The sequence below is a fragment of the Adiantum capillus-veneris genome, chromosome 8 (assembly GCF_014529385.1).
Source record: "Adiantum capillus-veneris isolate H3 chromosome 8, ASM1452938v2, whole genome shotgun sequence".
Taxonomy (NCBI): domain Eukaryota; kingdom Viridiplantae; phylum Streptophyta; class Polypodiopsida; order Polypodiales; family Pteridaceae; genus Adiantum; species Adiantum capillus-veneris.
Window position 1 is genome coordinate 98,639,646 of NC_140938.1, and position 23,234 is coordinate 98,662,879.

The following is a 23,234-nucleotide window of genomic DNA, read 5'->3' on the forward strand; positions in this document are numbered from 1 at the left end:
GTTTTTTTTTTTTAGTTTTTTTAGTTTTTTTTTGAGGCGACGACCGCGCGCGGTTTAGGTGACCCTTTCTTGGCCACACACACTGTCAACACCTACCTAACCTCTCTGTCAACAGCTCATAGCTCACAGACAGCTCACTACCTTATCTACTTACTAATAGTGCTGCTAACCACTAACTAATCTGTTAACCACTCTGCTAACTGCTTATTGACAGTGGGCTAACTGTCCACCTACTTCCTCTCTCACTACCTTACTGTGCAAAGACTGTGTGCAGGCAAACCTTGACAGAAAACTGTGTACAGGCTGTGTGCAAACAGAAATTGCTAATTGTCTACCTACTTATTCATTCACTGCGAACAAGCTAACGACTACTAATTGTGCAAAGACTGTGTGCAAACAGAAAACAAAACATTATGCAGAAATCACAGAACTTGAAGACAATACAGAAATTAACAACTTGCAAAAAAAGAACTCATTCCTCTTCCTCTTCCTCTTCTTTCCTACTACAAACAACTCATAGGAGAAGCACAAAGTGCCTCTTGGGCTTAGTGCAGGGCGATTCCCCGGCAACGGCGCCAAAAATGTGCGCTCCTTGCCGCACTATCGAAGCAAGGGCCTTGCCTAACACTGTGTGCGAGCCATAGACGGCTCCAAGCACACAACTAGCTTAACTAGTAAGCTCAAAAGAGGGCAATGGTGTGTCACTCACCGCTCTATGCTCCTGCCGTGGAGGATTCCTCGCCGCGAAGAAGAAGGAGACGCTGCTACGTCGCGCTCAACCGCTTCACCGCCGTCGTGCCGCCGCAATGCTCTCTCTCTCTCTCTCTCTCTCTCTCTCTCTCTCTCTCTCTCTCTCTCTCTCTCTCTCTCTCTCACACACACACACACACACACACACACACACACACACATACACACACACACAAGGAGGTGAAGAAGAAGAAGATGGAGATGGAGATGGAGCAAGAGCACTCTTCTATTGCACAAATGAGAGAATAAGTGAATTTTAGGTTTAGTTGGCTTTTATATGAGCTCACCCCATTCACACTTGGGCGCCCATGCTTAGCCAACTAATCCCTTGAATGTCCCAGTTAGAGTGCGCCTCTCATCGGCGATCACTCTTTACCCTTTTCCTATTGGTCCGACAAGCCCGGTACCTGACTCTACCAAATACATAATACACGTCCGTCGTAGGTGATGGGGTGTCCGTGAGCCGTGAGGGTTAACATTAGTCTTATTAAAAGCATTTTTGTTGTTTCAGATTGGTAGGTGGATGGAGGCAACCATGAAAGTGCAAGAGGAGTGGAGGGTTGGCGGCTCACTGTCTTTAAGTTGATCTGATAGATCAATGTAATCGGCTCTAATGCCACGTTGTAAAGCCTTCTATTTAATGGAACTTCAAAACTTTTTTATCATTATAGAATCACCTTCGTTGATTAAGTTTTTTAGATTTTGCTTGGGTGTTTGTGTGCGCACCCATGTGTGTTTGTATGTATATCAAAGAGCTTTGGGATGGTGTCTTTTTCTGCAGCGGGGGGGGGGGTATATAAAGGGGAGGGGGCTTCTTATTTTTCTGTCAATGCTTGAGAGAGACAGAAAGAAGCCACACACACACACACACAGAGACATGGCAGGACATACTAGCGCATCCTCCTCCCACGCAGTCACAGCAGCATCGGAAGAGACACACACCCCCCTTTCACGGTTTCTTCTTTTCTTAGAGGACACCGAATATGTTGGACGCAGTGATCTTCACGGCTTCTTTACCTGCACAGTGGACTTACGAAAAACCATGCAAGTCCACAATGACACTTTTCACAAAATCATAGAGTATATGCATGCGCATATACTCAAGTTTGTTGTGAGCTTTGAAGACAATGCCATGATGTGGTTGCCATGTGATCAGCTTTGCTACATCCACAAGGGCGACACAGCATTTTCAAAGAGACTAGCTCGCTTTGAAGCAATTGCAAAAGAGGCAAACCACTTCCGTCAAGTGACAAAGGAAGTTGCAGACTCCTTCAAGAAGCACAAAATTGGGCAATCTTTCTTGTCCAATATTGCCACTCTCTTCTTCCTTGTCAATGAGGATCCCTCCTTGGAGGAGATGGAGATCTTGCATTTGGTAATGGGTGGGGTGCTGGCGGATCATAAAGATCCCAAAGCTGCACCTATAGATGTCCAAAGTGAGTGAAGACTGCAAGCTACCAAATATCCCCATGGCTTGGAAGAAGCAGTTGCAGTGAGAGCGTAGATTGCTGGCATCTTCGAGGTGCCCGACCCCGAGTGACATGACCCTGCTGCGATTCCCAAAGTGGAGATTAGCCGTCTCAGCAGCATGATTATAGAAGATGAGGAGTATTTATTCTTACATGATCTTGAAAAGGCTTTTGGTGTCCGACTAGATGAGTGTCTTAGCCTCATATGCACCAAGATGGAGTTCCCTCTTGATCCTACACCAGAAGCTCTAGATGACAAGCTGCTTCCATTGGGGGACTCTGTTGCTGACACAATTGCGCTAGTGACAATGGATACTCTTCCTGCAGAGTAGAGCAAAGCACGGGCGAGGAGTTTGTTGTCACACAAGCCAAAGTTGTTGCCAAACAAACTCCTATCTGCCCCGATTCGCCTAGTTCGCAGAGCCCCCGCAAGGTGATGAGAGCAAATCCTCTATCAACCTTGAATCCACATCAACAATGGATGATGAGGATAAGCAACAAGAGGTAATACTAAGCATCTTCTATGTTGATAATTCAACCTTTCTTCTTTGCTTTTGGTTTTTGCAGGATGTTTTGGACATGGACCTTTGGGCTAGCTAGAAGGGGGGAGAGCGCACGATGTTTGGGCCTCAAGCTGCCCCAGCACACTACATCGCCAAATTAACAATGCAAGATGTGTGCATCATTCACAAGGATTTCTCCCCGAATGGCCATTTTGTTTTGTGGGTGCTTAAGGCCGCAAGTAAACTCCTATGTTTGGCCACCATCCCTCAATAGCCCATGTGATTATTCTTGTGAAAAAATCACTGGCAATTGCCACTTTTGGCACTGGCTTCCGCGACAAGGTCATGACACGCATGGCTCTTTGTCAAGCCATGGGGGTTGATAGTGCCCAAGCTATAGCTGCTTCTGTACTGACATCCATTCTACCCAACGCTATAGAACATCGTAGAGAGGTTGCAAAGCGCCTCTTGTCAAAAGATCGTTAGGCCAGATGTACAATCTTTTAAATGAAAATTATCTCTCTTCTTCATGATCTTTGCAAAGTTCAATTTATTGTTTTGTTCATGTTCATGACAAGGCAAACTGTTTGAAAGTTGATTTTGTACATTGAAAAAAATATGTCCAAAAAATTGCATATAATAGCTTTTTTGGTACTAGTTGTGCCCTGAAACTGACAAATCATGCAATTTTCAATGTGTCCACAAGGCAGCGAGATTTGGCCTACAAGACTGTTGTCTGGCCAATTCTCGTTGTCTTGTGGACAACACAAATTTTTCAAGCTGTGCAAGTTTTTTTGGCAAGTACAAAGCAAAATATTTACCTAATGGACAATTTCAAGCCAAACAGATAATTTTTAGCTTTGGTTACCAATTGATTAGCCTTTTGTACAACTGATTAGCATTCACCTTCAACCATTTAACAAAATAAATGTAGACAAATAGACACTAAAATTGGACAAAAAGAGATGGATTGTATTTGTCGCAAAGTGAAAATACATTGAGTTCTCAAGGAAACTTGAATCCAGTACAAGGGTTCCAAAGTAGATTGATTCCAATACAAAAGTTAGTTATAAAAAAAGGTTTTGACATCAAAGGTATTAGTCCTGCCTTAGGCGACGTGCAAGTTGCATGTCCTTTGCCATGATTGTTACACCCTTGGCATGGACATCACATAAGAATGTGTCTTCAAAGAGACTGACCAAATAAGCCTTTGCAGCCTCCTGAATTGATTCGAGGGTAATTGCAGACATCCGAAGCTCTGTGTTGTAGCTTTGTAGCACTTCTTTACATATCCGTGCAGAAGGTGCTTTCCTAATAAGCAGGTCTATTGTCTTCTGGTAATGCCAAATCTCAGCAAACGCTCGACAAAATCATCTTGTTTTTTGAGGTCGGCGTTGTGGGGGCCTCTGAGCTCCTTGTGGCTTTGCTCTTTGCGGCTTCCTGTAGAATTTTGACTTTCGACGGTGCTTGGGAGGTGGCTGGGGGGCATCTTCATCTAGATCATAATCCTCATCTTCACTGCTACGCTCATCATTGTTGTGTTGATCAAAAGGCATGGCACCCATTCCTTTTGGCAGTGACTTGCCGGCCACAAAGGGGCGACCAGGGCTAGATGGCCTTAGGCCCATTTCGCCTGGAAATGTCTTCCCGCCCACCCTATGGCTCATTGGAATGTCCTCCCCTTCCCACGGTGCACGTTCATTGGACATGTTCGTCTCTGTTCGATCTGTGTCAGCTAGCTCTTCATGTTGTCGATCTACCCGCATCTTTTGCTTTATGCACGCCTCAATGGTCTTGGGACTCTTCTTTGCAGTTTGTTTTGTCCTTGCCATTGTGAAAGTGCGTTTGGGGGCCTTTGTAGAGCTTGTGGTGTTCGGTGAGGGAAGGAGTGTTATGTGTTTGAGAATGGGGGGGTTTTTACCTCTTTATATAGGGTGGCCATATAAGGGCGGGTTCACATGGTGGAAAAGAGTCGCTAAAAGCACGACAAAATAATCTTTTGAATTTTAAAACCACATGAAATTGGAGAACTATTCAAACAAACAATCAAACAATACAAATGCTTGATCAAAAAGTAAAAGAGCATCCAAATGTAGTAGATTTTTCATTTTCTTGAGATTCTAAATACAACTACTACTGCCTGACCCAAACTTTTCTAACCCTAGTCCTTGATGCTCGCCACACTGCATGCCGTGCTGGACCTTGTGAGGATCTCCAGCATTCTGAGGAACGAACATGGGCCAGTCGACGGGTTTCTTTTGCCGCGCGCGATGACCTTGCACGTTCAATCGACACTTTGCGTCCAAAGGTGGTGCGATAAAACCAATTGAACATTTTCTGAAGATAGCATGAGCGCACTAAACCTACTTCATGTCTTGTATTCTTGAAGTAGACACGCCTGGCACGATAGTGTGACTTCTCCATACCTTGCATGCTCCAAAGATCCAATGAACCATACATGTTCATAAAGTATACACCATGGGCATAGAGGATGTGCTGCCAAAAAATCCACAACACATCGATGATCAAAACTAAAGCATAGTACAAACCAAGTCAGAATAGCAAACACTCACCATGTAGTGTGTAATGTTCGATTCACCCCATGCAATGACGTCTGCCTTTGTGAACTCCACCACCAAATTTTGGAATTCTTGTCGTTGCTCACTGGTTGTGCTTGCAAGTCGTAGTATCTTCATCATCTTGTCGAATACCGCCCAAACATGTTGTTGGCTAAGCACAACACTTGCATTGCTATCATTGTCTGTTTATACTTGCAAAGATCCTTCCACAACTCCCATTCACCTTCAGATGTTGATGTTAACAAATGGATGCGATCCTCTTGGCTATGGCCACCACACAGCTCTTGGATAAAATTCCTACAAGAATAAACAAAAACATTATTACAAAATTCCTACAAGAATGGACAAAAACATTACCATAGAAACACAGATTGGAGCGTAGAAAAATGTACCTTGTAGTTGTAACCCTTCTTTTTCTAGCACCACCTTCGGGGGCTAAAGTCTCTATGGCATTGAATCTCCTCTTACGTTCCCTTGCACCTAAGGGCGTCTTTTTAAGATGCAAGATCTTATCTTCAAGCTTCGCAATCTTAGCATCTTCTCTTCCACCTGTAGCTTAAGAGTTTCCACTTCCTCCTCCACATGAAAGATCCTTTCTCGCAATCCACTAGTGGTATGGGAAAGAAGTTGACATTGATGCAAAGACCATTATGCACTATCACCTCCAATAGTTGACAATCACTTGCAGTATCCAAGAAGACCTTGCTCCCCTCTACCTACATATTGTAAGAATGAAGTAAGGCTATTGAATGTTGGGTACACATTGATGGCTGGATCATTAGGGTAAGGCAACCATGCACCCAAAGGTCCACATTGATGTGACCTGCAGTTGTGCAACTTGCAAGTAATGATGCTTTGAGGGTGTGAAGTCCTTCGGCAACCGAACAGGTAGAGAAACCGTTTTCGAACTTGACAATCTTGCTGTGGATGGGAGGTTTGTAATGTCGCCTGGCTCCATGGCAAGGAGAATAAAGCTAGCCTCAAGAAAGAGTGGAGAGTTGTAGTAGTAGAGGCACGGAGTGAAGATCCATGGGATGGAGAGCTACGGAGTGGAGAGGAGAGCTATGGAGTGGAGTGCTGCAGGAGAGCTACGGAGTGGAGAGGAGGGCCATGGAGTGGAGAGCTGCAGCAAAGCTATGGAGTGGACCTGCATCAAAGAAAGGGAAGGAGGAAGATATGGAGTGGAGAGCCATGGGGGGGAGAGCTACAACAAAGCTATGGAGTGGACTTGCAACAAAGAGAGGAAGGATGAAGCTATGGAGTGGAGAGTCATGGGGGGGAGAGCTCCAGCAAAGCTATGGAGTGTACCTGCAACAAAGAGAGGGAAGGAGGAAGTGTGTGCTGAAAAGTAAGAGAGAGAAGAGGTAGGGAGAGGAGTGAGAGAGGGAAGGAGGTAGAGTGTGTGCTGAAAAGTAGGAGAGAGAAGAGACAGAGAGGAGTGATTTTGGAGGGAAATTTAAAAAGGTGGGAAGTTTCCTATTTTGCAGGTCTAGCTGTGAGAGTTTGAAAGAGAAATTTGATTTTTGAGTATATATATAGGTTGGGGAGAAGTTTTAAGTAAAAGCGAGGTTTTTTTTTTAAGTATTTTTTTGGGCTAAGGCTATGGACGCCCTTGATGATGTGACAAAAGAAAGGGGGGGAAGGTAGTTATTGTCATAAGGACCACCACTCTTTTGGATAGAGAGAGAATGTACCTATCCTCCCTCCTTAGCCTCTATTTCAACCTACAAAAAGCCTATGACAGCCTTAAAAAAATTCTATGAGGATACCCTCATTCAACGGCCTTGTCTCCTAAACCACACACATTTTTAGCCTTAATCCCTTAAAATTAGGGATCCTTACAAGGCACTTTTGGGGTTCATATTTTTCCTAATGATTAGAAAGTATGATTCCAATCAGGTGGTAAGAGAGAAGAGAGCGCCACTTAATCTACTAGAGAAATATGCTTACGCAAGTACTAGGTTTATCACTAACTCTCTCATACCGCATGATATAACCTAGTGTGCTAAGGTGGATCGATGTTAGTGGCATTCATTACGCATTAAGCTAATGATGATCACACATATAATTAGTGATGAAAACAAGACCAGTAAGTAATCAAGTTGGAAACTCAATTAGCAAAAACTTGAATTACAAAAGGAGGCTTATATAGCCTTGGCACGTGGTAGAGAGTGATGCAATGCATAATGCATGTAGCCCAAGTGAGCCTTCGTCAATGCTAGGGATGCATGAATGGAGAAGAGGAGGAGATTGAATGTGAGGCTCATTAAATGAGTCCCATGCCCTATGGCTCATGTGTCATGGGTCAATTCATGGAGAAATCATAGGTGATACCCATGGCTAGGGTGGTTATAGCAGCCATATATGCAAAAAAAAGACAACAGAAAGAGTTTTTTGACAAACATGTCAAGAACAAGGACTTTAAAACGGGCGACTATGTCTTAGTATACACCCTTAAACAACATGCCAAAAAGCTACAGAAAAGGGGAATGGGGCCTTATTTAGTCCAAGAAATATCGTCCAGCGGAGCAGTAAAACTGTCGACTGCACCTCCACATTAATCTACAAACCAATCAAAACAGAGGCATGTTAAGTACATAGGATAGTTCTGCACATATCCGTCCCACACCGCATAATCTCCTCTTGTTGAGCTTGAGAAACTCTATAAGGAGGTTTATTAGGCGGTGAGCTTCCTGGAAGAAGTTCAATTGCATGTTCATCATTGCCGCATTTAGGAAGTAGTTCAAAAGGGATGTCGTCAATAAAAACATCTTGAAATCCCTTGAGAAAATTGGATAACTCTAATTCCTTGTGATTGTTTTTTTTTTTTTTGCTAAAGCATTAGGTTCATTTTGAGAATCTTTAATAAAAATCATGTACATGGAAATATATTTCTTTATTTACCTATTGAAGCTTGCGTTTGTACAATGGGTATGGTGTTACCCAACTCGTTGGCATCTATGTACATATAGTTTTCCTTGAACCTAAAGTATATTGGCCTTTGAGGGAATTTAACATTGGCATCCATGCAATCAAACCGTGGTGCCCCTAGGATTACATCCTCACACTTGAGAGGAGAGATAAAGAAGTCCTCCTTGTCCACATAGCTTTGGACATGGAGCCTCAATTTCCCAATTAAGGGAGTGACTGACGCTTTCTGCCCCTTGAAAGCACCATCGGTAGGTAGGACATCTCCCATCTCATAGGCTTGGATGCCTAGCTTGGTGGCCAACTCTGTGGATATGAAATTGTGAGTAGAACCAGGGTCAAAGAGAATAAAAGCATCATGTTCTCTTACCTTTCCCCAAGCATGGCATAGATGAGATCCTTTGTGGTGAGAATCCTCTTCTTGGATTTTGACCAAGGTAGCTCTAGGAGGCTCATTTTGTGTATTCTTGTGGGGACAAGCATGATAAGCATTATACCTTTTCCACTAGCATCCGTGGCAAATGACAAAAATTTGATGAGAGCAATCAGGAAATTTTGAAACGAGCGCATTGCTCATCGATTCTTCAATTTTCTTAGGGTCCAGTGAATAGCACTTTGAGATACTATGACCAAGATACTTGATTTCAATTGGAAAAAAGGTGCTCTTTCAAGATTCAAATACAGTATGTTCTTTCTTAGCAAATTAGATACATGTGAAAACTCATCTATATGTTCTTCCACTAAATTACTAAACACAAAAAGGGGATTGGAATGGAGTGAGCTTTTTGGGTGAGCTTTTTTCAGTTATTGCTCAACTGACCAAATCTATAAAAAAACCTCGCTCTGAAAAGCTCACTCCAAAAAGAGTTTTCAGAGCGAGCTCTTTATTATCTCTCTCTCTCTCTCTCTCTCTCTCTCTCTCTCTCTCTCTCTCTCTCTCTCTCTCTCTCTCTCTCTCTCTCTCTCGAGAGAGAGAGAGAGAGAGAGAGAGACCTTTAAGCGTCAAAGAAGAGAGCCAGAGAGAGAGGAAAGAGAGCTTGCTCAGAGTGTGATGCTAGAGTCTAGAGGTAGTGTGTGTGTGTGTGTGGAGAGAGAGAGAGAGAGAGGGCAAAAGAAATGGCAATGTGCGGTAGCATGTGCATGCTAGTGAAGGCGGCGTTGGCACTAGTAATATGTAGTACAAGTAAAGAGGTGGAAGCCCTGAGTGCAGCCAATTACAGGGCTACTTTGTGAAGTGCGTGCCTTATCTGTTTGCCTTGTCGCCCAATCCCACCTCAGCATGTTGTGCCTCTTTGTCTAACCTCAACAAGCAACCAGGGTTGAGCTACAAGCCTCTGTAAGGTTTGCAAAATACCTCTCAACTTTCAAGACTTTTGTCAGCCTCAAGACCAACTACTCCAAGGCTTGAACCTTGTTGGAGATGATGTTGCTTCCTCCCCTAAACCCTTATCATCCACATCTTCCTCCCTGTTCTCAAATTGATGCAGTATCATCCTACCCTATCCCCCTACAATTTTTTGGTAGGGATCTTGTTGTACTGCCGTTTATGTATGGCATGCTCCTTCTGAAATAACATTGGTACTTTTTCATGAAAATAAGTGATAAAATCACCAGGCTTGCCACTTTAAAGTTTGGAGATAGTAGGGCTATAGTCAATCTATACAATTATAATGGGGGAAGCAATTTTGACCCCCCCTCCCAACCACGCATCAGCACAAGCTTCATTCAGCGATGTTCAGACCATTGCACCCTACAGTCCAACACCCTCACGAGACTGTTCACATAAAGAGAGAGAGAGAGAGAGAGAGAGAGAGAGAGAGAGAGAGAGAGAGAGAGAGAGAGAGAGAGAAGTGGGCAAAACCCCCTGGCAGTACTAGTTGAGATAATATATGAACTCAAAGAGAAAACCCCTGCAAAGTTTTGAAAAAAAAACCCTGTAGTTTTCAATAAAATTCATAGAAACCTATAAACTTTTTTTATTTGTTTAAAAAAACTTAGAAAATATTAAATGGGAACTCTTCCATGTGGCCTTGGTGTCTCACCCTCTCTCTTAGGACCTTTTTCCCTTAATATCTCTCTCTCTCTCTCTCTCTCTCTCTCTCTCTCTCTCTCTCTCTCTCTCTCTCTCTCTCTCTCTCTCTCTCTCTCTCTCTCTCTCCCCCCTTGTGTGTGAGTGTGCCTCCCAGATCGTGATTAGTCGTGATCTTGTGCAACTAAGGTTCATCAAGTATGTCATGTTCTGGTTTTATTGTCGGCGGTCTATTCTTTGGTTTTTTTGTAGGCACTCCATGCAACCGTTGTAGCAGCGGCATTAGAGCACGAGAAACCTTTTTTTTCTCCGTGGAATTGCAACTTAAATACGAGATAGTGGGGAGTTGGAGAAGAGAATAGCAACAAAATTTTGGAGCTAAGTTATTTCTCATTAATTTTTTTATTTCTATTTTTGCCAATATGGGTCGGCTTGTGTAATACACAATGGATTGAACCAATTTTAAGTAAGATAATTCATGAAATTTTAACCTAGGTTACCAAGGTGGCGACAGGGCTTCTTTTTTGGCATCACGATTTTGTTGCATGTGGGAAACAATCCGTATCGAAAAACGTTGTAGCTTGCAACAAATAAAGCTTTACCTTTTTTAGAGTATAAGTATATATGTGTGTGTGTGTGTGTGTGTGTATGTATATGTATGTAATCTACTATTTTTTTACCTGCGTAGCAGACCAAATTGGCGCTTCCTCTCGGTGACGATGGCCTGGTCAGAGGTGACGATGGCCTGCACAGAAGGAGGGAATTGGCATCCCTAACCCTGTGATTTCTTGTTAAGACCTGTTTTGCCATGGTAAAAAATAATTAGGACTGCTAGAAACTGTGAAGACCTTAACAACAGAGTCCAGAGCAGCTACAATAGCAACAAAAGAATCGGCTACAAGGAGCTACTGAGAGGGCAGCCTTAACCTCTTTAGGAGGAGGTGTCTCTCTCGGACCAGAAGAAAATTCTCAACAAACACAGATTCTCTGGCCTACATTCAAGGGAACTTGCGCCCGACATTGATGGTGCACATCCCTTGCTTGGGAAACGTGTTCCTCTCAAAAAACAAATTCCTTTCTCCACCCATACAATGTAGTTTACTGATTGAAACTTGTCTGCAAGACCCATAATAGGTATGCAAACATCCAAGGGATGTGCATTTTGCTACCTGCAGGGTTCTGGATCTTCCACCAAGGACTCGGTTTCCATAGCCAATGTGATGACAGAGCGAGGCATGTCTATTTCAGGCTATGGTAGTACCCGGCGTTGTTGCTGCTAAAAATGAATCGGATGCAAGTTTTACAGAGTATGGAGCTGCCTTCTCTTTGGCTTCTCACATCACCACCAACATGCAGTAGCTAAAGCCAGTCCAATGCACTCCCTACATGCTTCTCTAGTGCATGCCGGCTCCTACCACATAGCGTCACAACTCACACTTTGATGACCACGGTGTACACTCATACCATCAAAAACCCTTTTTCTTTTGACTGAGAAAGTGGTGGCGCCATCAAACTATGGGTAGTTGTCTACCACAAGCTGTCCAGCATCACCAACCAGAGGATGGCCAACAACCAACCAAACCCCCCCCCCCCCCCCCACTCACGCAATAGCCGTCGGGCATCACCCAACTCCCATGCAACGCTCTCTCTCAACCAGTCGCGCAAGATTCTCCCTCTCTCTCTCACATGCCCCCATGCCTTGTCTAACTCTCTCTCTCTTGACCGCGGCCAGTGACTACCAAAAAACTGTAGGAAAAAAAAAGCTATCCTCTCTCTCTCTCTCTCTCTCTCTCTCTCTCTCTCTCTCTCTCTCTCTCTCTCTCTCTCTCTCTCTCTCTCTCTCTCTCTCTCTCTCTCTCTCTCTCTCAAAATTGTTTTCGGGCGGCTCTCTCTTCCCCTTCGTCTGTTGCATATCCTATCCACATCATGGCACCCCCCTACTTACCAGAGAGTATATTACGTTCTTAAGGCTCTTTTCTTTGTTTTGTTTTTGCTAGCACAGCTATCTACAATCGTGGGGTATTAACAAGGTTGCACACACCCTCTATGCCAAAACCATTGTGCACATACACACACACACATTATGATGATTCAAGGATTTGTACACACACACACACACACACACACACACACACCTTTGAAACACTGGCAAAACATTAGCTTCACATTCTCACGGACTCCATCTCTCCCAATTGCCATCAAATATAGCTACGTACTTCGTAAACCTCACCTTGCTTATCGCTCGTACATGAGAGCTCCAATATGTCACATTCATAGGCAACCAATCATCAATTGCCGACCCCTACACCAACAACGCCCCACGCAACTGCAACGGTTCTACATCAGCAATGTCGCATCTACAATTCAATACAGGGAGCTTCGCGGCACTTGGTAGTGGGCTTACGAGCTTTTTTACTCCATCAGACAACACAGCATCCACATCGTCGAATTTATTCAGCGCAAATTCTTGACTCCGGATCCGATTTGCAACAAATCAACTTGATTATTAATTTTCCCACTCGTAATGGAGACGAACGGTGCTAGTAACCATTTTGATTGGACCACTGATTCACCTCTCCCGACACCGACCTTGGAGCAACAAGTATTCTTGCTGCAAACAACAGGACTTAGACATTGTGAATTAATGCCTTGCAAACGAATGATCAGAAAAGAGCACGCGATGACTACAATGAAGATGAATGTATGATCAAAATTTTGAAGGCCACGTTTGAAGCTCAACAATCCAGCAAGGAGGCAAAGATAAGTCAAAAATCTATTATGTTTTTCAAGTTCGATGGTCGCAAAATTTGTAAAACAGTGCTATCTTGGTTAACGCAATTCGATGATTATTTTGCTGGAAAATCTTTCACTAAAATAGATAAAATTAAATGTGCTACTAATCACCTTTCTGGTCAAGCTTCACTCTAATGGAGCGTGCTACGCAAAACGGCAGAACGACCATCAACTTGGGATAGTTTTCAACAGTGGGTTAAAGATTCCTTCCTACCCCCTCAATTTGGCCTTGACCCTCGTCATGCTTGGGCCAAATTCCTCCTGGATGCAAGAAGACATTACTCCCGTTAACCAACCGCTTCTGAGAACGCCTTCTACTTCTCCGTATGGTAGAAGAAGTGTCTGTAGACTCTCTTTAGCATAAATATAAGAATGGTCTTTCCAATGGTATACAGTCAAAACTCAATGCTCTCAAATCGACGTCTCTTTATGAAGCTATATCCTTGGGCTACGATGATGAGAAAGAAATCAACTCTATCGTCCATGAAGTGCAGAACATGCGCAACTCCAACCGTCCCAATTTCAACCTTGCAGTCAGTGGGGTAACAACAACCAAAACCGCAATCACAACGGTAATAATTTCAACAGGCATACTTCAAACCCTCACACAAACAATCACACACAAAACCGTCCACCCCCTTTTCTTCGTAGTCACCAAAATAATCATCATCCACAACACAACCCCACCATTACACCCACACACATTGCACCTCAAAATTCAAACACACATCATTATCCCAATCCCCCTGCATGTTGGAGTAGTGCTTGGTGCTTCAAGTGCCACCAATATGGCCATATTGAAGCCAATTGCACCAACAATTGTCCACCCGGACCCCGCCACCCCACAGCTCGAATCCACAACATGAAGACGAATTAGAACCCCTCGACAACACCATGGCTGATTGGATAGTTGCAACACCACCTCACGTACCAGGTAAGCCAATTTCAATTCATGTCTGGCTCCATTAGTCAAGCAAAATTCAAGATTCAAGTATGTCTATTTTACACGATGATGGTAGTTCACACGATTTTATTTCTGAAAAATTTGTTAGAAAATTGAATTTAACCACCACACCATCTGCATACAAAGTAAAATGTGCTTTTCAAGGAATTAGGTACACTGGCACATGTGAAATTAAATCTCTCCCAATTACTATTGGTGATTACACAGAACAACGTGATTTTTTAATTGCACCATTGCGATCCACCGACATCATCTTGTGAAGGGGATCGGGGAGCACCACAGACGGAGAGTGAGAGAGAGAGAAGGAGACACACACGATGTGGGTGGGGAGACTCAAAAGAGTGAGCAGCCCCCTATACACTTATGCTATGTATAAGGTATACAAGTCAGTGGGCGCCCAGACTCTGGGCGGCCGAGCAAGGCACAGGCGCCTATACCCCAACAACCTCCCACTTAAAGGCGACTGTGCCTTTAAGCAAGGGAACCTAGTCTAAAGACTACAAAAGGTGAGAGAAAACCGCTCTCAACCGATGCCCACTGGCTGGCTGTGATCGTGTGCATCCGGTTGTCCTGCTCCCGTGTAAGTCCATACACCACCAGACGTACCGCACACGTACTGCAAGTATGTACGCAATACCTGCATATCTCCCTCGTGCACTATGCCATCATCAGTCAACAAACGACTGACAATCCCAACTACATATGCTCCCACTGCAGCTGCGATATCCGGTCTCAAGATCAGCATCTCATACATGAGACCACCAAATGCCGATGCAATGCTAGCGGGCCCTGCTAGCTCTACGGAGCATGCATCAACATATATGTCCCTGGCAATAGGCATCTCTGACTGACAAGGTGTGTCAGCCACATGCATCTCCTGACTGTCCGCAAAAGACGCATCAACCTATCGTGCAACCTCAGAGCAAACCAGCTGCTCTAGGTGTCTGCTGGAAGACATATCCTGCACAACTATATCCCCATGCTCACTGTCGAGCATAGAAAGGAATGACTGCATAATCACTGACATCTCAGCCTCCTCTGCAATCATCCACTGCAAACATGACCACTCAATCTGCTGTGACTCACTAGAGCTCTCATGCTCTAACTCCGTATGCATAGACTCTTGCACAACGTCCTCCTGTCATGACTCACTAGAGCAAGACCGCTCTACCTGTCTATCTTGCATAGAAGTATCTCGCACAACTGACTCTCTGCTTTGCTCAATCACTAGCAAAGCATGCATGTCTGACTCTGTCACCTCTCTGTGTGACTGCTCAAGTCGTGCCCCAACTGTGTGCACAACGAGCTCACTACTCTGCACTCCATGCAAAGCATCCTCCAACCCACAAGCAAAAGAGACTCGCCTGCTCTCTCGCTCTCTACCTGGCTGCGTGATCACAGAGACAACACCGTCTCTCGCGTGATCCACATGCAATGGGTAACCTGTACCACTCCTGGCACCTCTCGCAATCACTAGCGAACCCAAATGCATCACAAAATCTCGCTCTCGTAGCGAAATCTGACATCCACAATCTCTAAGCTGAACAATCGAGATCAAACTCACTGTCAAATCTGGTACATAGCACATATGTCGTAACAAGTAAGATGCACCACTCGGTAATGACAGTCTCACATCTCCTGCACCTGCTATCGCATGCACCGATCCATCGGTCAAACGTACACTGCCAAGCATCCCGCTAGAATAGCTACAAAACCATGCATGATGCGACGTGACATGAAACATAGCATCTGCGTCTAGCAACCACTGCAAAGGGAGTGCACTATCCACATGTATAGCATCTCGTGCATAGCTCGAGGTAAAAGTGACATCCCCGTTACTAGTATACTCCGACACTACATGTGCCTCAACTGTCAAAGCAACTGAGTCCATGGCATCACTACATACATCTCTGAGACTGCCATGTCTCCTACGATGTCGCATACGACGAAAACAGCGCCGTCTAACGTGTCCAAAATGACCACAATACCAACATGTTACCTGTCAGCGTGCTCGTGAATGTACATGTCTCACACGAGTCCGTGATGACTGAGATCTATCATACATATCATGTAATCTGCGCCAAAGTGCTCTCGAAGTAGTCTCATACATAACAAGAGCATATACAGATTCCGCAAGGTGCAAAGAGAGCGTAGATAGTGCCATCTCCTCTAGCTCCTGCCACTGATCGTCAGACATGTTTGAAGGTCTACCTACATCACCACTCAATCGTCGATGCAACCCTCGCTGTGTCAATGCATCAAGCATACACTCTCTCCATGCCGCAAAGTCTGACCCATCAAACATGCGCATCTGTGAGAGGTCACAATCTGATCGATCACTTGTCTCTACCATGAGCACAAGTAGCAAGCTAGAAAGCAAAACCACCTCACCAACAACACCTGGAAATTGTCTACCAATATGGCCAGAAACACAATGTAAAACCTGTGAGACACACTCCAAAATAGAGCTCCCGCAATGTCAATACAAGCCTCGCCTGCTCTAGTATCACACTGCAATCTGTGAGCTAATCACCAAGCCCACACTGTGCGGTATCGATGCATACACACGCACAAATCTCCCACCTGCAGAGAACACCGCACGCAAATGCTGAGTGCAACCTGCAATCTCTACCTCGATCGCATAAATGATACGCATAAAACTCCTGGGAAAATTTCGCCAGAGTTTCGTCAGTAAAATGGCCACAAAACCAGTAACCAAACTGACTGCGCGCTCAAAACCATGAGCAACCAAAGCGCATCAAATCACACTCCAAATGCATGCACCAATCTCCACATTTTGCATACATCATTGCAAACACCTGCAAATCTAGTACACAAATATCTGCTCTACCTGTGACTGCCAAAAAACATGCTCGAGGCATACATTGCCGAGCTCAAAATGCAATCACATTAGTCTCCCTGAGCATCAAACCACATAAGGCATACATCGTATCCTTCCACCTGTGAGGAAACTTGCAGCAAATATCACTCTCACATCTGAGAGCAAACCATGTGTAGAATCCTCGACACACAATAAACAACTGCTGCTGCAGAAAATTCAGCATTCAGAATTTTAAAATTCTGATATGACGAGCGCGTCCGGAGCATGCCAAAACTCCAAGGTAGACTCCTGGATCATATGTATCCGAGTCCGAGTGTGAAAGCTATGCCAAAAACAGTGTTTTTGGGACCCGAAAGTGCACAAATAAACTTGCTGCTGTACCTGCTGTAATTCAAAGCATAATTTCAGCAAATAGACATCACCGTCGCGTCCGGAGCGTGCCAAAACCCTGACCTAGACTCCTGGATCATGTAGATCTGACTCTGTATGACGGAGCTACGCAAAAAACTGCGTTTTAGAGCCCGAAAATGACAAAAACGAGCTGCACACAGTCTTGAACCTGCTCCTGCTCCACTCTGCGTGATGCAATGTCCTCTCAATGCAAGCTCCAACACAAGAGCTCTGCCACAACAGCATCCAAGCACTCGAATGTCAAGCTCTCCTCCGCCGAGCACTTCTCTAACGAGCTCCATTGAGCTCAAAAGCTCCTCTCACCAAGGAAGCTGCAACCGCCTCCTCGACCAAGCTTGACCACACCAAGCTCCTAAGCTCCAAAGACAATGCTCCTCAAGCTAAAATCGCTCTTCGTGAAACTCCGCGACCGAACTCCACTGTCGAGAGCGAGCGAGCGAGCTATCGCCTCGAAGCTCTCAAAGCCGTCGTGCTCTCCGCGGTCACCATAGCTCTGATACCAATTGAAGGGGATCGGGGAGCACCACAGACGGAGAGTGAGAGAGAGAGAAGGAGACACACACGATGTGGGTGGGGAGACTCAAAAGAGTGAGCAGCCCCCTATACACTTATGCTATGTATAAGGTATACAAGTCAGTGGGCGCCCAGACTCTGGGCGGCCGAGCAAGGCACAGGCGCCTATACCCCAACATCTTGGGCATGCCTTTTTGTCACCAACATAATCCACAAATTGACTATCGTGTACACACAATGAATTTCACTTTCAATGGAAAATCTATTTCACTTTCTGTTGATGCATCACTTGCTATGTTCCCCTTGATATCACACACACAAGCAAAACGTGCACTAAGAAAGGATGAGAAAGCATACATGATATTTGTTACTGAAGTGGAACACACACAACCGTCTGTCTCTCTCTCACGTAACAATTTCCTCTCATGCTATAATGATTGCTTTGTGGATGATTATCCCCCTTCCCTCCCACCCTCTCGAGGTGAATTAGATCATAAAATTAAAATTTTCTAGGCTCACAACCTCCACGCAGAGCACCATATAGACATAGTCCCTTGCACCAGCAAGAAATCCAAAAACAAATCACCGAACTCCTAGACAAGGGCCTCATCCGTCCTAGTGCATCCCCTTTTGGTGCCTCAGTTCTCCTAGTCCAAAAGAAAAACAACATTTTTTTGCATGTGCATACACTACTGCGCATTAAACAATGTAACTGTCAAAAACCGCTATCCCATCCCACGTATAGATGACCTCCAGGATCGCTTTACAAGGAGAGAGAATGTTTAGCAAAATTGATTTGGAATCAGGATACCATCAGATCCGTATGCACCCCAACGACATTTTTAAAACTGTATTTTGTATCCAAATTGGTCATTATGAGTTTATTGTTTTACCGTTTGGTCTCTCAAATGCACCTGCCACATTTGCTAGGATGATGAACAAAATGTTTCTTGATTGTCAAGACTTTGTTATTGTGTTCTTTGATGACATTTTGATTTTCATTTGTGATGAGCATGAGCACAAAAGCCACCTACATATTGTCTTTGAGCTATTGCGTGAGCACCAATTGTTTCCAAATCCTGAGAAAAGTACACTTTTCCAAACTCACATTGATTATTTAGGCCACATAGTCTCGGAAACAGGCATATCCGTTGACCCTCAAAAGATTGACACTATTAAAACATGGCCTATCCCCAAATCTGTGCATGACATCAAATCGTTTTTAGGCAGGTTTTTATTGTAAATTTGTCAAAAACTTCTCACACATTGCATCACCGATGACCACTTTACTTTATCAAAAAGTACCATTCAATTGGGGCCCCACACAAAAAAAATCATTTAACACTCTTAAATATCTCCTCACACATGCCCCCGTCCTACAATTTCATGACTTCACACAACCCTTCTTTGTAGTTGTTACAGACACTAGTGGCTCAGGCATAGGTGCAGTCTTAATGCAAAATGATCACCCACTTGCCTTCAAAAGTCAAAAACTCAAACCATCTGAAACCAAATTCAGTACATATAAATATTTGCTAGTCGTAGTCCACGCTCTAGACATTTGGAAACATTATCTTATGGGCTCTGAAGTTCTAATCAAAACCAACCAACATGCCATTAAACATCTTCTTACTCAATCCACCATTTCTGACCGTCATATCAAATGGGCCGATGACATTCAAAATTTCCATCCCATTATACAATACCAATCAGGTAAAGCAAACGTAGTAGCAAATGCGTTAAGTAGAAAACCTAAAGTGAATGTTCTTTCTGGTACTCGTTCATGTGTCTTCGATAAAATCAAGCATATTTATTTGAATGACATTTCTGCGAGTCATGTGCAGTCATTTCATTCTATGCCTGACACATATGCTCAAGGTCCACATTTCTCACGAGCTTGGTTTGAAATACATCACAATAATGGTCTTCCCTATGAAAACTACACCTTGGCAATTGGTTATCTTTATTTTTAGCAAAAGCTATGCATCACAACACCCTTTAACGAACTAGCAATGATTCAAATGCATGCACCGCCATATATAGGCCACCGAGGAATTCAATCCACACTCACTGCATGTCAAGTTCATTTTTTCTGGCCTGAAATGAAGTATGATATCACACAATTTGTTTTAGAATGCTTGATATGTCAAAGAGTTAAACGTCGTCATGGTAAGTCTTATGGTCTTTTGATGCCTCTCCCTATCCTTGTTGGCCTTTGGGAACAAATCTTCATGGATTTTATCACAGGATTCCCCAGCACATCCTCACACAATGATATGATATGGACCATGGTTGATCACTTTAGCAAACAAGCTACTTTGTACCTTGCAAAAAGACATTGTCTGCACCACAGGCTGCAAACCTCTTCCTCAAAACCATCTTCCCCTATCATGGCTTCCCCAAGGTCATTCTCTCTGATCGAGATGGCCGCTTTTGCAATCACTTTTGGGTCGCCCTAGCCAAAAACTTAGGCTCTATAATGGATTTCACATTTGTATTTCACACTAAAAGTAATGGTCAAACAGAAGCCACGAACATCACTATTATGGACATCCTTAGATCTTACACCACTAAAAATACTGCAAATTGGGACCAACACCTCTTTATGCTTCAATTTGCTTACAATCACACCCCTCGCTCCTTCACAAATCGTGCACCCTTTGAAATTGTTTATGGGAAGAAACTCCCTGTCCCTGTCTCCACTATTAGCACTGATGTCCATGCGGTTGACACTTTAGCAAGAGACCATACACACATTTTACAAGAAGCCACAGATTGCATTAAACGAGCACAACAAAGATACTCTACACAAGCCAGTAAGAAACGAAGACCTGCATCTTTTAAAGAAAACAACCTTGTTTGGCTTAGAATATAAAAACGACACTTGAAAAGCGTACAAAAACATCCCAAAGTAAAATTGGCCCTATGATTTTATGGCCCATTCAAAATACTTCAAAAGATAAATGACAATGTGTTCCGCTTGGGCATTCCCTCGCATTGAAAAATACACAATTCCTTCCATGTTAGTTTGTTGAGACCACACAAGGGACCTATTCTTGATACTCCTTCCACATCTGACCCCCCCTTAATTGAGGACAATGAAGAAAATCTGACTCCTGAAATAATTTTAGATCATGACATGACCACTATCCGCACAGGAAACCAATAGAGAAGATATTTGGTAAAATACAAAAACCATTCTTTTGAAGAGTGTCAATGGATTTCTGAATAATCGCTAAAAGTGCAGATCTGCCTGTTTAGGCAGTACTAGTGCAGATCTGCCTGTTTAGGCAGTACTAGTGTAGATTCATCGATTTAAGCAACACGAATTCAAAGTGCAGATTCACCAGTTTAGGCAGCATTAGTGCAGATCGCCAACTTAGACAGCACACCCATTGGTGTTGATCCACCGATTTAGGCAACACCAATTACTAGACCAATCTACCAGTGGCTGGCCACCATTGTCGCTAGTTTGGTTTTGGTAAAAATTGAGGATGATTGCTCTTCAACCCCGGGGTATGTAATGGAATTGATATTTTGATGATTTATTTGTGAAATATTTGATATTTTGATGAAGCATTGCAATGTTGATATGAACTGTGGAATATGATCACTTGTCGGGTGTTGTGTGAGAAGATCAATGACTAGCACGTGCTGGACAATAAGGCGATAGCAGTTATTCAGAATAAAACTACCACCATTGGATTTCGTGGCAATCCTTAGTATTTTATGGTTTAGTTATAAGTTGAGATGTCGATTTCTCTCTCTCTCTCTCTCTCTCTCTCTCTCTCTCTCTCTCTCTCTCTCTCTCTCTCTCTCTCTCTCTCTCTCTCTCTCTCTCTCTCTCTCTCTCTCTCTCTCTCTCTCTCCTTGTGTGTGAGTGTGCCTCCCAGATCGTGTGATTAGTCGTGATCTTCTGTAACTAAGGTTCGTCAAGTATGTCGTGTTATGGTTTTATTGCTGGCGGTCTATTCTTTTGTTGGTTTTTTTGTAGGCACTCCACGCAATCATTGTAGCACTATCCTCCTTTTTCTCGTCCTTCCATGTGGGTCCTAAGAGTGGTTTCCCTCCCTATCGTGGGCTCATGCACTTGCTGGCGTATCTCTCTCTCTCTCTTCCACTCTCTCTGCTCGACCTGCAACCTCACTCATAGACCATGTCTTTTCCCTCCATCCCTTTCTCGTTGCCCGACTTGCGACCTCGCTCGTATGTTCTCAGCTATATTCCCTAAAGAGGCAGCTTTGCATGCCCCAATAGGTCAAGGTGGTGTAGTAGAGGTCGAAATTTTGAAGGTAGCATAGGAGCAGGCAGGGCGGGATGCATGGGGTAGAGGCAGAGAGGCAGGGCATTTGCTCCGTCCTAGCATGATCAAGATTTTAGTGAGAAGAGGCGACGATAGTGACATCAAGAATCCTTTTCCTTTCAATTTTGCAGTCCCTCAGAATGTCACAAGGAAATTAATAGGTTTTGATAAATTTGACCCAACATTAGGGGAGCCCTGCAGTAGTAGCTTGGAGGCTTCTGGGAGTCCTAGGAAATGCACCTTTCCATGATTCAAATATATTTGCTTATAATTGTAATGGGTATGTCATATTTCTTTTGCCAATCAAAAAATTATGCTTTTTTAAAGAAACAATCTCTCCTTTTTCATTAAGAAAAAGGGAACAACATGCCAAGAAAAGAGGGAGAGGGAGGGAGAGAGAGAGAGAGAGAGAGAGAGAGAGAGAGAGAGAGAGAGAGAGAGAGAGAGAAGAAGAAGGGATATATATATATATATATATATAGAGAGAGAGAGAGAGAGAGAGAGAGAGAGAGAGAGTTGTAGAGGGGGAGGGGGAGGGGGAGATAGATAGATTTTCTTATCATCCTCGGAGGTCAAATATGACCTATGGGACCAAAGTTAGCAATATGTATGTGGTTGATGAGTGATTCTCGATGCTCCAAAATTGTGGTGATGAGAGTCGCAATGGAGAGAGAGCCCACATTGTAGCTGGGAGAGAAAAGTGTGTAGGTCTAAGTCATCATGGCCAGAAATCAAGGGAAGCAAGTTTGGATGTCACCAAAATTTGAGCACTCTAGTGGTGTGTGGTACACTCAAAATCTCAAACTTGAAGTGAGCATAATGTGCACAATTGATTGGACTCTTCTCCATTGCCCCAAGTTCCAACGATCTGACTCGCATCGAAGTGAGTGGGAACTATCCGAATGGTTTTTAGAGTGCGTATCGTTGACAAGTGGACATGCTCAAGCATTTAAGGGTGAGTTTCCTCTTTCAGCGAAGAACATGATTTTATAGTTGGGAGCAATATGGGTGGTATAATGTATGAAGCGTGACCCACCGGATTCCTCCCAAACCGTAATACATTGGCGTTGAAGAAAAGCTTCATTCACTTGGGAGCCTATTGGGGCATCATGTAGCAAGTGTAATGCATCCCATCTCCCAAACCACTTCT

The 23,234-nt window shown here is 43.8% G+C and overlaps 1 pseudogene; it reads right to left on the reverse strand.

Annotated features, from left to right (window-relative positions):
- Nucleotides 1-3,819: 3,819 nt before the first annotated feature.
- LOC147452624 (uncharacterized) lies at nt 3,820-5,146 on the reverse strand (annotated as a pseudogene).
- Between the last annotated feature and the right edge of the window lie 18,088 nt (nt 5,147-23,234).